The sequence below is a fragment of the Eucalyptus grandis genome, chromosome 3 (assembly GCF_016545825.1).
Source record: "Eucalyptus grandis isolate ANBG69807.140 chromosome 3, ASM1654582v1, whole genome shotgun sequence".
In the NCBI taxonomy this organism is placed as follows: domain Eukaryota; kingdom Viridiplantae; phylum Streptophyta; class Magnoliopsida; order Myrtales; family Myrtaceae; genus Eucalyptus; species Eucalyptus grandis.
Genome location: NC_052614.1, coordinates 18,410,252 through 18,423,575, shown reverse-complemented (window position 1 = coordinate 18,423,575; position 13,324 = coordinate 18,410,252).

Below are 13,324 nucleotides of genomic sequence, written 5' to 3'. Positions count from 1 at the left end.
AACTACAAACTAAATCCTTCACTGTTTGGATTGACCCGCAAGCTTTCTTGATAGAACAATGGATAACTTTCAATTTAGAGTTATATCTTTCCTTACCTTGTTCAGCTACTAGACAACACAAAGATTCTTCAAGATCAACACCAAAATCTCGCATGCAAGAAGAAGAAATCGCTGGTTTGCTTCTGGTTTTTCGCTGCTCAGCCGAGAGAAAAAGAAAGAAGAAGATGAAGATGGGTTGCTCGGTTTTATATGGAGAGAGAGAGAGAGAGGGTTACGAAACTTAAGGGGGAAATAGGTCTACAAAGCTAATCCCTAGGCTAGACTAATGATGAAGTTTGCTAATTATGATGTCTCTTGAGTTTTGCATGTCTTGGTTTGTGGGAATCAAAACCGTGGGTGTCGCATGCAAGAGGAAACGAGAGAGAGAGAGTGATGTCGTGGCCTCCAAGCGTGTTCTCTCAAATTTAATTTTTCACTCAACATCAATTAGTCTCTAATCCGAGTCATTAGTCTGCTCATTAGTTTCTAATTTTTTTCAATTAATTTCCTTTCAATTCCATTAGATTTCATTTCTATCATAATCATACAAAGTCATGACATAACATCTCAACTAGTCAATGTTAATCTATAAAGAATTCATCACAAAAATGCTAAAGTTAGAAATTGATATTAGCATTATAAACATTAATCAAGTTATCATAACTATAATCTATAAAATAAAATCATTCAGGCCTACATATTCATTCCCGGACCAATAAGCTTAATCCATAACAATTCCGGCCCACTAAACTAAATCTACAAATCTAATAATTTCGAACCTTGGCCCGCTTCAAGCCAAGTCCAAGCCCATAATCTCTCATTCGATTTCTTAAGTCCAATTCATGTGGCCCACTCACTTCTCAAGCCCACACGTTTCTCACGATCCATCGGGTTCACTTTCTGGCCCACTCACTTCTCAAGCCCACACGTTTCTCACGATCCATCGGGTTCACTTTCTGGCCCAATCTAATTAATCTAAGTTCCTAATGATCTAATTACACTAATGAAGGTCAATGAAATTTGGGATGTCACATACTCGAAGGAAGGCTCCAATGTTAGTGAGGAGGTGAAGGAAGAGCATCTGTAGTTTTATAAACCCCCCTGTTTTGTAGACCTTGTTTTTATAGACTGGTTTTGTAATGACACGGCTTGATGTGTGTGTGTGTGTGTGTGTGTGTGTGTGTGTGTGTGTGTGTGTGTGTACATATATATATAAAAGGGTGTTGTCATTTTCAGTTCGAAAAATTATGGCCCTGCTTTTCTATCACATCTTGTTGTTGTCTGGGATTATTTATCTACTTCCACATGCAAATAAAAAAAAAACAAATAGGTTGGCAATGCGTCTTGGGACGTCGCTATTTAATCAACCATGGAGGGATGGGCATGTGCTCGGAGGATCGGGGCGTGACATCCCCATTTAAGTGGTATCAGAGTGTGGTTAGTGATTGGAGTGATAAGGTATGATGGTTCATGGGATAGTTTGTAGGAAAGGCCTTTAATTTCATGCTGGTGCATGTGTGTGATAACTGATTGATAGAAAGTTGTTTGTTGTGTGGATCACTTAATTTCTAATTCTGTATGGAATTGGGAACAAGTTTTGTAGACAGACTACATTATGAGTTATTAGGAGCAAAGGACTCCTAGTAAGAAGATCGTCAGACCTGCGACTAGGGGTAAGACGCCGACCAGGGTCAGTACCCGAGGAGGCAGTGGTAAAGCGCTTGCACAGGCTAGCATGAGTAGAGTAGCACCACCTCCTGTTGGTGATGAGGTAGCAACCCCTGGTCATCTAGGAACTATTGGGATCACACAAGCATTTGATGCAATGAGGCATATGATGGGGTAGTAGGCCGCCTGCCCTTCCGATCAATTTTTTTTATTTTTCTTTTGATAATTTTTTTTATCACAAAAGTCCTTTGTAAATATAATTCCTCCAAACAACATTTTGCTCAAAGGTACTTCACAATGGACTTTTAAATTGTAATTTAACAAACACGATTTGTATTCTAAAAAGTCCTTTCAACCTAAAGTCCTTTGCATTTTCCCAATGGCTTTCCCCAAAAGTCCAACCAAACGCACCAAGGCATATTGTTTAAGTTAGGTAGTTTTATTTCATTTTATCGTCTTTTCAGGGTTTAGTGAAGTCAGTCATCGGTGCTTTACTTTGTTTTTATTCTGGTTAGTAGATTTGTTTTAGGATTTGAGTTCTCTTGTATAGGGATGAATTCTTTTTGGTTTAGATGGATAGGTATTTCTTTGGTGCCTTACTTATTATACCTTTTACACAACAAAGAAACCAGGGAGAAAAGAAATTGAGATTGGGTGCCAAACGAGTGATTCAAAATACTAATAACTGAAGATGAACAATAAGTATGGGTTGTACCTATCCATTGCAATAAGGGTTTGTTGTGGAGTTTCTCTCTTGCTTGAACACAGCATGTGTTAGGTTTGTTGGTGGCGAAAGGAATATTAAATAAGCAGGAGCCAAGATTATTGTGTTCGATCGTCTACTGAATTCTTCGGGCATAAATTTTTGTCTTCCAGCTCAAAGCACTCTTTGTCTTGCTTATCAAGTGATCGAGTCAAAATTATTTGATGGCACTGATACTTGGACATTCATACCTGTTAAGTTGGTTTTCCTATATATAGTTGCTCCCAAACTTTCTTGTACCAAAGGAACTATCTTACACTCCTTTGTTATGAGCAAATTGGATTGTCGAGATTAACTAATGTCCAAGTAATTACCAAAGGAACTATCTTACACTCCTGTGGAAATTTTGCTCTTCATTGATTGTATTTCATTGTTATGCTATTCTGAATGCTGATAAGTTCCTCTGGATTAGTCAGAGCATTATGACCGATGGCTAATTATTATACCTATACCAGATTTTTACCTTCACAATTGTTATTAGGATTGCTATCTGTATAGGAGGCAATTAAAAAGATGCAAGCTGGTCACATTGACAATCATTCCCAGTTTGGATTAGGAGTAAGATCATTGGAGATGTAGAATAAGATTCCTAATCCCAATCCCAAATTGCCTACTTTGCCTATTTAATTAGGACTCAACCTTATGGTAATTTAGATTAGGCCCCAGTTCTCGTCGTGCATGACCAATTGTACATGTGAAATAATGTCTAAAGGACAAACCTGCTAATTGGGGCTAACTTTGGCGATTGAACTATACGAGGATTATAAATGAAATTGAGGTGTTGCCCTCGTCCTAAATTAGATTGGATGGAAAATTAATTGGTGGTTGAGGCAAGGTTGAAGATACCTTCTATACAGACTTGGGAGAGTCCATATGCTTTCACCTAGATTAAGAATAACATTTTATTGCTGGAGTTGGAAGTGAGCTCTATCTTCATGAGAGCTTGGGTTGGGGCATATGGGAGGTTTGCTATGCCTCCACAACCAGTAGTGCAGCACAATGCCATCGCTATTTCTTTCACCCTCCTCTCTTCTTCTTTTCAATGCCATCATCTGGTTTTGCTTTCATTTTGTTTTCTTCTTTACTTTTGCCATCGTCAGCAATGCAGAGTCTTATGATTATCGATCCAAAGTGTGGTCCAGTTTCAATCATTTCGGATCGATCTTAACAACCATTACCTTAAGGGTTTTACTTATATGGACTTATACTGCAATGATTGCCTCCCATATGTGTACTGATTAGATCTTATACTGTTGTTTTGTGTAGTCATAATATGCCATCATGTATGGGTATTTGAAAAACGAATCTCATTGGCATTTCTATATGGGTATTGGCTCTCGACAATCTCTAGAGGTGCAAGAACTCAGGCCTAGTGCTTTTGCTGTTTGCAATTTTTTTCAATTGGCTGCGACCCTTGTGATTGTATTTGTATTGCACCTTGCTATTACGCCTTTTAGTTCCTTTTTTTTACTCTATTTTCTTTCTATAATGAATAATGTTGCTTTCTGTTAATTAGATAGTTTAACTAAACGTTTTAATTGTGTTCTAGACATAATCAAGTAATGAATTAATTGGATGGTGATATACACGTTGCTATTTTCTTATAAACAGGTTGTTGCAGCAATGAAGAAGCAGGCTATGCAATATATTTACTAGACACCTAATCTTGAGATCAAAATTGAGCTTATTAAGACACTTAACTCTGTTTCTACTGAGAAGGTGAAAATGCGAAATCAAAGCTCTATTGCAGCTTATGTTCATGAGCAATCTATTTTGGTTTCGTGGTTTTTATAGCTAATTACATTATGCAGTGATATGTCGAAATTGAGAGAGCATGGTTGATAAAGAAACTTGCAAAAAGTAAAGGAAGAACATGTTACGCCTCGAACCCCGGGCATGTGCACATCCCTCAGCGGTCAACTAAAATTTGCGACATTCCCAGGACGCGTCATCGACCCTATCTTTTTATGCACATTCGGAAACAAATTAATAATCCTAAGACAACAATCAAGCATGGGATAATAAAAGCAGGACAATCATTTTTTTTTTAACAAACCAAACTTTATATACAACCAGGTGAACCCTATAAGATCTATACAAAAAGTCTGTCTCCAAAAAGAAACTACCAGACAACCTACACTCCGGACCCTTCCACCTCGGGCTTCGGATTCTCCATCCTAGGGACCTGAAAAAGAGGTGACCACGACGGGGTGAGATAAAATCTCAGAGAGTCAACACCCTAAATCCCGATTAGGACGAGAATTCACTTAGAGGCGTCCTAAACATGCACCACACATAGAGTTACCTCGCCTCATCACCTTCCGATACGTTAGCTTATTACATATCACATATACATACAGCAACGTATTTCATAACCGAAACACATCAGTTCATCCAACAAATATTCATAGGGGTCCCGATTATAAGGTAAAATCGTTATAACATGTCCCATACCATGCCACACAATTTTACCCCATAATAAGGCGTAACTATCTCAACCACTCATTCATGTTCTAGTTCTTACGACCCATCGGTCACGGCACCCCACTAAGGAGCTTCGTTCCAAAATTCATTCGTGAACGGCATTGTCTAGCATCCTCCGACTAGACAAAATCCCCACTGAGGAGCTTCGTTTCAAAACCCCTCTGCAAACGGCAACATTTCGCATCCTCCGCCTAGACGGAATCCCCACTGGGGAGCTTTGTTCTGAAACCCCTCTGCGAATGGCAACGTCTAGCATCCTCTGCCTAGACGGAATCCCCATTGAGGAGCTTCATCCCGCGTAAACGCATCAAGACAGGTTCACTTAATGACCACACACACATCCATACTTGGTCAAGAACACTGTGTTTTGCACTCAAATACTTCCATTTCAAATAATGGACTTGGCCAATTTTCTTCGTATTAGAAATCATCTCAGTAAAGTAAGCATGCGTGGTTACACATTTAAATCGAACCATAAACGTGGTACTCTCCCATTTCAAAATCCCACGATTTTATATAGTATATAAAATATTTTTGCCGTCAAAAACCGACACCCGGTATTTTTCTAATTAAATACCATAAAATCAATTTTTTGCAATAATAATAAACAATCGACAATCAACATAGAGCAATCAACGTCATAGTATCATGCATAAGTCCTCAGCACGCTAAAGCTCAACCAAATCGCCAAATACACATTATGTTGACACCTAAATTTTGATGATCCATTTGGTCATTTATCACATTAAAAAATTAGGGGTTAATTTTATTCCTGAAAAAATAGTTAATTGCATAGGATATAGTTTTAGGTGCATTTATTTTTAATTTGCATTTAGATTGGGCCGGTGACGGATGGGTTCGAATTGATGCTTTAGAAACTTTAATTTGATGAGTCGGACTAAGCACACGAAGAGAGCAAATTGGCCTAAGCATGTATCCTTGGGGAGATTTTACGGATTTATCTTTGTGAGATTTCAATTCAAAAGCAAATATTGCGTTTGGAAAAGAAATTTTTGTGGATATGATTTTGGAAAATTAAAAATCATAATTCATGGCCTATAAATAGATTAATACGCGTAGGGTTTTGGGGAGTCCACACATATTGAATACACGGCCACGTTGGGGGCTTCTCTTCGTTCGAGGAAGAAACAAAAAAAGAGAAGGAAAAGCTGCCGAGGAAAAAGGTCAAGGTCAGCTAGGGCAAAAAAACAAGAAAAAGAAAGGTGAGAGAGGGTACGTGCGGTGGGGAAGAGAGAGTGAAAGAAACGTGAAAGGGGCAAAGAGAGTGACAAGTGAGAGCAGAGAAAAAAAATAAGAAAAAAGCAGAAAAACCAAAGAGACTGTTCATCTTCTTCATGACTCTCCGCTCCGCAGCCGTTCGTCCGCAAGCGCCGCGCCACCTTCGCCGCTGCTCATCGCTCCACTAGCTAACGTCGTGCCTCCTCACCACGCCGGCTTGCTACGAGCTGACACCTCCGAACACCTGCTGATCTCGCTCGCTGACACTTGTTGCAACCGGGCGAAGCCCACCAGGCTTGCACCGGTTGCCGCGCTCGACGCCTTCAGCCATTCGTCCCCGCAAAGCCATCGCCCTCACTGCTTTGTCGCCGACAGCTCCGTCGCATTCCTGTCTCACCGCGTGACAACCTGCAACACCAAGACTGGTTGCCGAACTCCCCTGCAATCGAGCCACCGCACGCCCGAGCAATGACCTTGCCTAGTTCGTGGCCTACCCAACAACACCGCGTGACCCGTCTCGCCGCACTAGTCTGCGACCCGACTCGCTCTATCCTCGACCGTTGCCAGCCAAGCCTTACTCACCATCTCCAGTCGCTACCCTTCCTAGACGCCATCGGATCCCGAGCCGGGCGCCGCTCGTCCGTCTTGCAGCCACGTCTCTAAGCGACCCACCGCACCAGCAATGACGCCCTTACCCGCCGGCCCACTAGCCCAAGCCTCTACCGGCTGCTAGTCCCCCTCACCCGAAGCTCCAACGCCCGCCGCCGCCTCACCGGACCTTCGGCGGACCACCACATTGCTACGACTTATTTGGAAAAAAAAAAAAAAAAAAAGAAGCAAAATCAAGCTAGCCAGTTTTTTCTTTTATTTATTTATCTTATTTTATTTTTATTATTTTATTATTTTACTTTATTTTTCTTTTTAGTAGAATTATTCCTTAGTGTAACGATGAGATGTTCGACATGAAATAGCCTAGGAAATTTGTGATTGTCGAGTCCGATTTTCGCGCCCGAAATCCGACTCGCAATTACTTAAAAATCGCTAATCCAATCTCCCGCCCAAGATTCGACTCGTGCTTTATGCGAAATTGGCCAACTCGATCTCATGCGCGAGATATGGTTCGTCAATTTGGGTACCAATATTGCTTGATTTGCTGTCGTGTAACTTAAGATAATTTTCTATAAAAAAAAATCCAAAGGCTAATCTAACCAAACTAGACTAACACTAATCCAACTTGGGTCTAATCTAACTTAACAATAATCTAATCAAGCTAATTAACACTAATCTAACCCCCTAAGCGCAATTAACAACTTAATCAATGATTAGGGAGTTAACTTATTGGATTAGCGAGGCGACGGGTTCACGGCGATGGCGACGTGAAGGCGACCAAGACCCGAGCCTACGACGTCATCGACGAAGGACCAACTGGGGCTAAAATTAGCCAAGCAAGTCTCACGGCTAAGGGCTGCTCATGATTCTGGTTGCTGGTCGGATTGGGCGGGCGAAGATCGGACGGTTTAGCGGGGTTGGACACGGCTGGGTGAGTTGGTCAGGTGGTTCTAAGCGGCGATGGCTTGCAGCGGGATGGCTGCTGGTCGACTGGAGCTGGTGGATGAGCGGTGTGGCTGAGGCGAACGGACTGATTGGCGGCTGGAGTTGGGATGGTCGAATGGAGTTGGCGGTTGGCGAGCTGAAAGTGGTGCGATGCTGGACTGAAGACGGCAGCATGAGAACGGCAACTGGTCTGCCATTCGTGAAGATGTGGGTGGATAGGTGCGGCAACCAGGAAAAAAGGAAGAGGAAGAAGAACTGAAGAGGGAGAAGCAGAAGATGGGGAACTTGGCTGAGGGGCTACAAGCACAAGGAGGGAAGGAGAGATTTGGATGGAGAGAGGGAGGCGAAGAAGTCAAACATGCAGCCAATGGACAGCCAAGAGAAATATTCAGCCACTCGAGTGCTTGCCTCCAAAGTCTTCTACCCTTCAAAGTCTTGGCAGCAACCAATGGCTAATTTCTTCCCATTTCTTCACCAAATTAAACCAATTTGGGGGCCAAAAATGCCTCCCTTGATGTCCATACGAATTTCCCTTCCATCCTTCACATAACCATTCAAATTGGTGGCCAAAAATCCAATTAAGGAGCCCATCCGAACTTCCTTGATTTTAATTTTGCCGGACTTGATTTTCCGCCAAAAATCCCAGACTCGACAGAAGTTTCCCGAAAGATGAGACGAGGTCCTAAAAATAAATTGTGACACACTCGAACATTCGATTCCCAAAATCGAGTTCAATTTCGTGGTTAAAATCAACCGAACGCAATTTTAGTACAATCCAACCTACTTGGTAGCTTTTAGGGATTTTATCGTGATTATATCCATTAACAGCTTCACTTAATAGGTTAGTTAACTCATGAGTGATTAGCTCAGAGAAAAAGGACCATAGGGGCGTCAATGAAAAGTCCATTTCATTTCATTGAAATGGGGTCGAAAATTCAGGATGTCACAACTCTTCTCCTGTTATAAAAATTCCGTCCTTGAAATTTAAACCATTACAAATCTTCTTCAAAAAGGTGGAGGTATTATCGTCTCATCGATTCTTCGCTTTCCCAAGTAGCTCCTTCTGTCCCGTGTTGTTGCCATACCACTTTCACCAAAGAGATTGTCTTGGTACACAGCACTTGTTCCTTTCAATCCATGATCTGAACTGGCTTGTCCACGTACGACACTCTATCGTCCACATCTAATTCTTCAAAATTCAGAACGTGGGTCGGGTCAGGTTCATACTTTCTCAACATCGACACGTGGAAGATATCATGCACCTAGGCAAGTCTTGGTGGCAACGCAAGATGATACATCAAAGTCCCTATTCTTTCCAATATTTCAAAGGGACCGACGTACCTCGGACTTAACTTCCCTTTCTTGCCAAAGTGCGAAGTACCTCTCATTGGTGACACTTTAAGAAAGACGTGTTCACCCACTTGGAATTTCAATGGTCTTCGCCGCTTATCTATGTAACTTTTCTAGCGACTTTAAGCAATCTTAAGTCTTTCTCAAATGACTTTGACGGCATCCACTGACTGTTGAACCAACTCTAGGCCGGTTATCTTGCCCTCTCCAACTTCGTCCCAATAGACTAGGGTTCTGCACGCTTCAAACGGTGCCATCTGTATGGTCTGCTAATAAATGTTGTTGTAGGCGAACTCGACTAGATGGAGCTATTCCTCCCAGCTTCCTTTAAAGTCCAACACACAAGCTCGTAGCATGTCTTCGAGGGTTTGAATCGTCCTCTCAGACTGGCCATCCATATGCGGATGATAGGCCGTGTTATACTGCAGCTTCGTTCCCAAGGCAGTCTGTAAACCTTTCCAAAAGGCTGTTGTAAACTTCAGGTCTTGATCTAACGTAATCGTCACTAGAACTCCATGCGAACGAACTATCTGGCACACGTATAACTCGGCATATATGTCCAATGCAAAATCCTTTCGTACGGCGATGAAGTGAGCAAACTTCGTCAATCTGTCAACTATAGCCCATATGGAATCATTACCTCGCTGACTCCTTCCACTCAGGAATCTTGAGAGGTTGCAAAAGTCCTCCAGGCTTGCAATGCTGTGCTTTCACTTGCTAGCACGTCGAACACTTGGCAACATGTCTGGCGATATCCACCTTCATACCGGTCTACCAATAGTGTCGATGCAGATTCTGATACATTTTTGTACTGCTTGAACGAATGTTGTAACTACTACGATGATCTTCTGACAAGATTTCTTCCTCAAGCTTTGCATCATCATGTACACACAATCGTCCACAAAACTTCAGTGTTCCGTCCTCAAAAACTTGAAAGGCAGCCTTTCTCTTTTCTGTATCTTCTTGCATAAGTTTTTGGATCTCAGGATCTGTCAACTGCAATGTCTTAATACTTATTTGCACTTCTAGTTGAATTTTGAGGGTGGCCATTGAAAGTGCTAGTATGAACTCCTAGAGGTGTGAAGAAAAACTGACTTTGAGCGAGTTCAGATTTTAGTAGTTAAATAGAATTACGAAAAAAAAAATAAAGGAGTACAAGGAAGAGAATAAGAACACAAAATTTATAGTGGTTCGGCTTAGATCAAGCCTATATCCACTCTCCCATGCTAACAGCCTTCTGGCTGGATTCCACTATGCAATCAACAAGAGATGACAATTTTAAGTGCAAACACTTAGTAGTAGATCACACTATCTCACTAAGTCACTTTTTTGATATTTCTCTCATGATCACAAATGTTTAAACTCACAAGAGATAAGTGTATGCTCAAAGTTTGCTCAGACTTTGGAATTATAAATTCCATGCTCTGTCTCTTACTTGCTCACCAGTCATTGATCTCCTTAAATACTCCTCCACTTCCAAACTAGCCATTGGACAGTATCTAGAGGATCGCCTTCCAATCTACCCATTGGACAGATATGTATCTAGAAGATTTAGTAGCCATTGAGTGATAGAAGTAGAATCCCAAATTGATTCTAATCGCCCATACAAACAGAATCTTGATTTTTATAAGTAAAGCTTCTCCGTTTAGAAAGTTCTTGTCTTCAAAATCCAATTGTCAATCAATTAGATTGAGTTAATCAAATCTATCTTGATATGAAATCTGTGGCACCCCTCGACGGCCCCCAATCCGATTAGAGTCGCCACAGTTCGCTTACCATTCACTTTGCTTATTAACATATCACTCTGATACCATTTCAAGTGCAGCGGGTCCATACAACTTGGGGGTTTACATTTTTTTTTTCTTTTTTTTCGATCGGTCCCTTGCGCAATTTATATGCGGAAGCACATCCAACAACTCCCTTCCCTATATTCAGAAAACGATGCACACCGACTAAACATCTTATATAAGTTAAAACCGAACACGTTTATTTACATAGAGCATATAGACATCTTTAGTCGGTACATCAAAATGCCGTAGTTTTCTATACTCGGCTACACTTCAAAAGATGACCGACATCTCCTCCCACAAATCGTATGCTTAAGGTCCATCAACTAGTGTCAGCGTCCAAAGGTTCCCTCCTTTGCTATCCTTCTCCTCGCGGTCATATCCAACCGCTCAAACCATTACTAATCTGAAATGTTATTAAAGGGGTGAGTACAACCACTCAGCAGATAGGGAAATCCAATAACAACTCAATGCATCAGGCAGATCATACATGCATTGCAGGCGTTACTTACCTTGAAGCCATGCGCATACCATCATGCATCATCATATCAATTTATAACACATACATGTATATCACATCGTATCATACATGTCATCATCGTCATGACATCATTACATCATACGTGTCATCATCATCATGGCCTCATTACATCATACATGTCATCATCATCATGGCATCATTACATCATACATGTCATCATCATCATGACATCACCACAATACACATGCCATATCATATATCATCATCATCATCATCATCATCATCATCATCATCATGCATATCATATCATGGGTGATCATCATATCACATCACATATCATCATCATCATTATCATGCATATCATATCATGGGTGATCATCATATCACATCACATATCATCATCATCATCATCATACATATCATCATGCATATCATATCATGGGTGATCATCATATCACATCACATATCATCATCATCACCATCATGCATATCATCATGCATATCATATCATGGGTGATCATCATATCACATCACATATCATCATCATCATCATCATGCATATCATCATGCATATCATGCCATGGTTTAATTTCCACTTTTAGCTTTCAATTTGATCACCACATCACCCATTCCTCAAATCATCAATTTCATCATCCCTTCGGGCAAAGACCTCCGACAGGGTTCCCAGCATTCCAGCCATCCCATGGCCACCGGGCTTCCGCCCCCCCACATTCCGGGCATCTCGCATCCCAACTAGCATCACGAGGCATTCCCTTCGGGCAGAAACCTCCGACAGGGCTTCCGGCCTTTACCCTTCTAGCCAGGCATCTCGCACCCCAATCCACGGCATCGCGAGGCATTCCTTTCGGGCAAAGACCTCCGACAAGGCTTCGGAATTATGTACCGACATACCACCAGGCCTCCCCTGGAATTACGTACCGTATACCACCGGGCATCCCGACACTCCCGGGGAATCTCTGGAATTACGCCACTAGGCCACCGAGCATCATCATCCACCACAACCACTTCCTCACTTATCATTTTCCACATTTACCATTATTTTGATCTCAATTTAACATGGCAATTGGCATGGTATCAAACAAATCACACTTGACATGGAATTCACACTTGCATCTCAATTCATATGTCATACACATGCCAAAACTTTATCCCATACACATCTCAATTCAATACATGTACAAGGACCATGTCATACGCATACCAAGACTTTATCACATATACATCTCAATCCAATACATGTGCGAAGACCTCATCACACATATGCCACACAAATAGAAATGAATCCATGGCCAAATAAAAATCCATTTTATTTTATTATTATTTTATTATTTTATTTATTTTATTATTTAATATCAATAAATTCCCAAAATTACAAAAATCCAAGAAATTATTAAACAAACCCATAGGATGATATTTACTTGCAAAATTCATGGCCAATATGAATTTTTACCAAATTCCACAATTTTCCAAAACATCCTATGATTCTCGGATTTAAACCAAATGCACAGTTTCCGAATAAATTCAATTAAAATATCCATTCGGCCTCCCAAAAATTACAAAATTTTACAGGGTGATAGCCAAGACATTTTCGTACATCTTTCATGAAGAACTCCAAGTCAAATTCCTTATATATTATTTTATTCAACCTCACGAAGCTTCTGGAACCCTTACCGCATCGTCCAGAATACACATCTCCGAAATATTAAGTTTTCACCCATCTATTCTCTTTCGTATCTTCTGAAATTCGGATATGTCATGTATCAAGGTGTCCTTTACAATTTTCATGAAGAGATCTAGGTCAAATAACCAAATTATGGTCACCATTTAAGTCCATCAAGTCTCGGGTGTCTCGGAACACATCACCAGAACCATCGTCTCCAAGATCTAGCCGATTTACTAGGCTATACTTGTTCATTTCTCTTAAAATTTGATTATGTT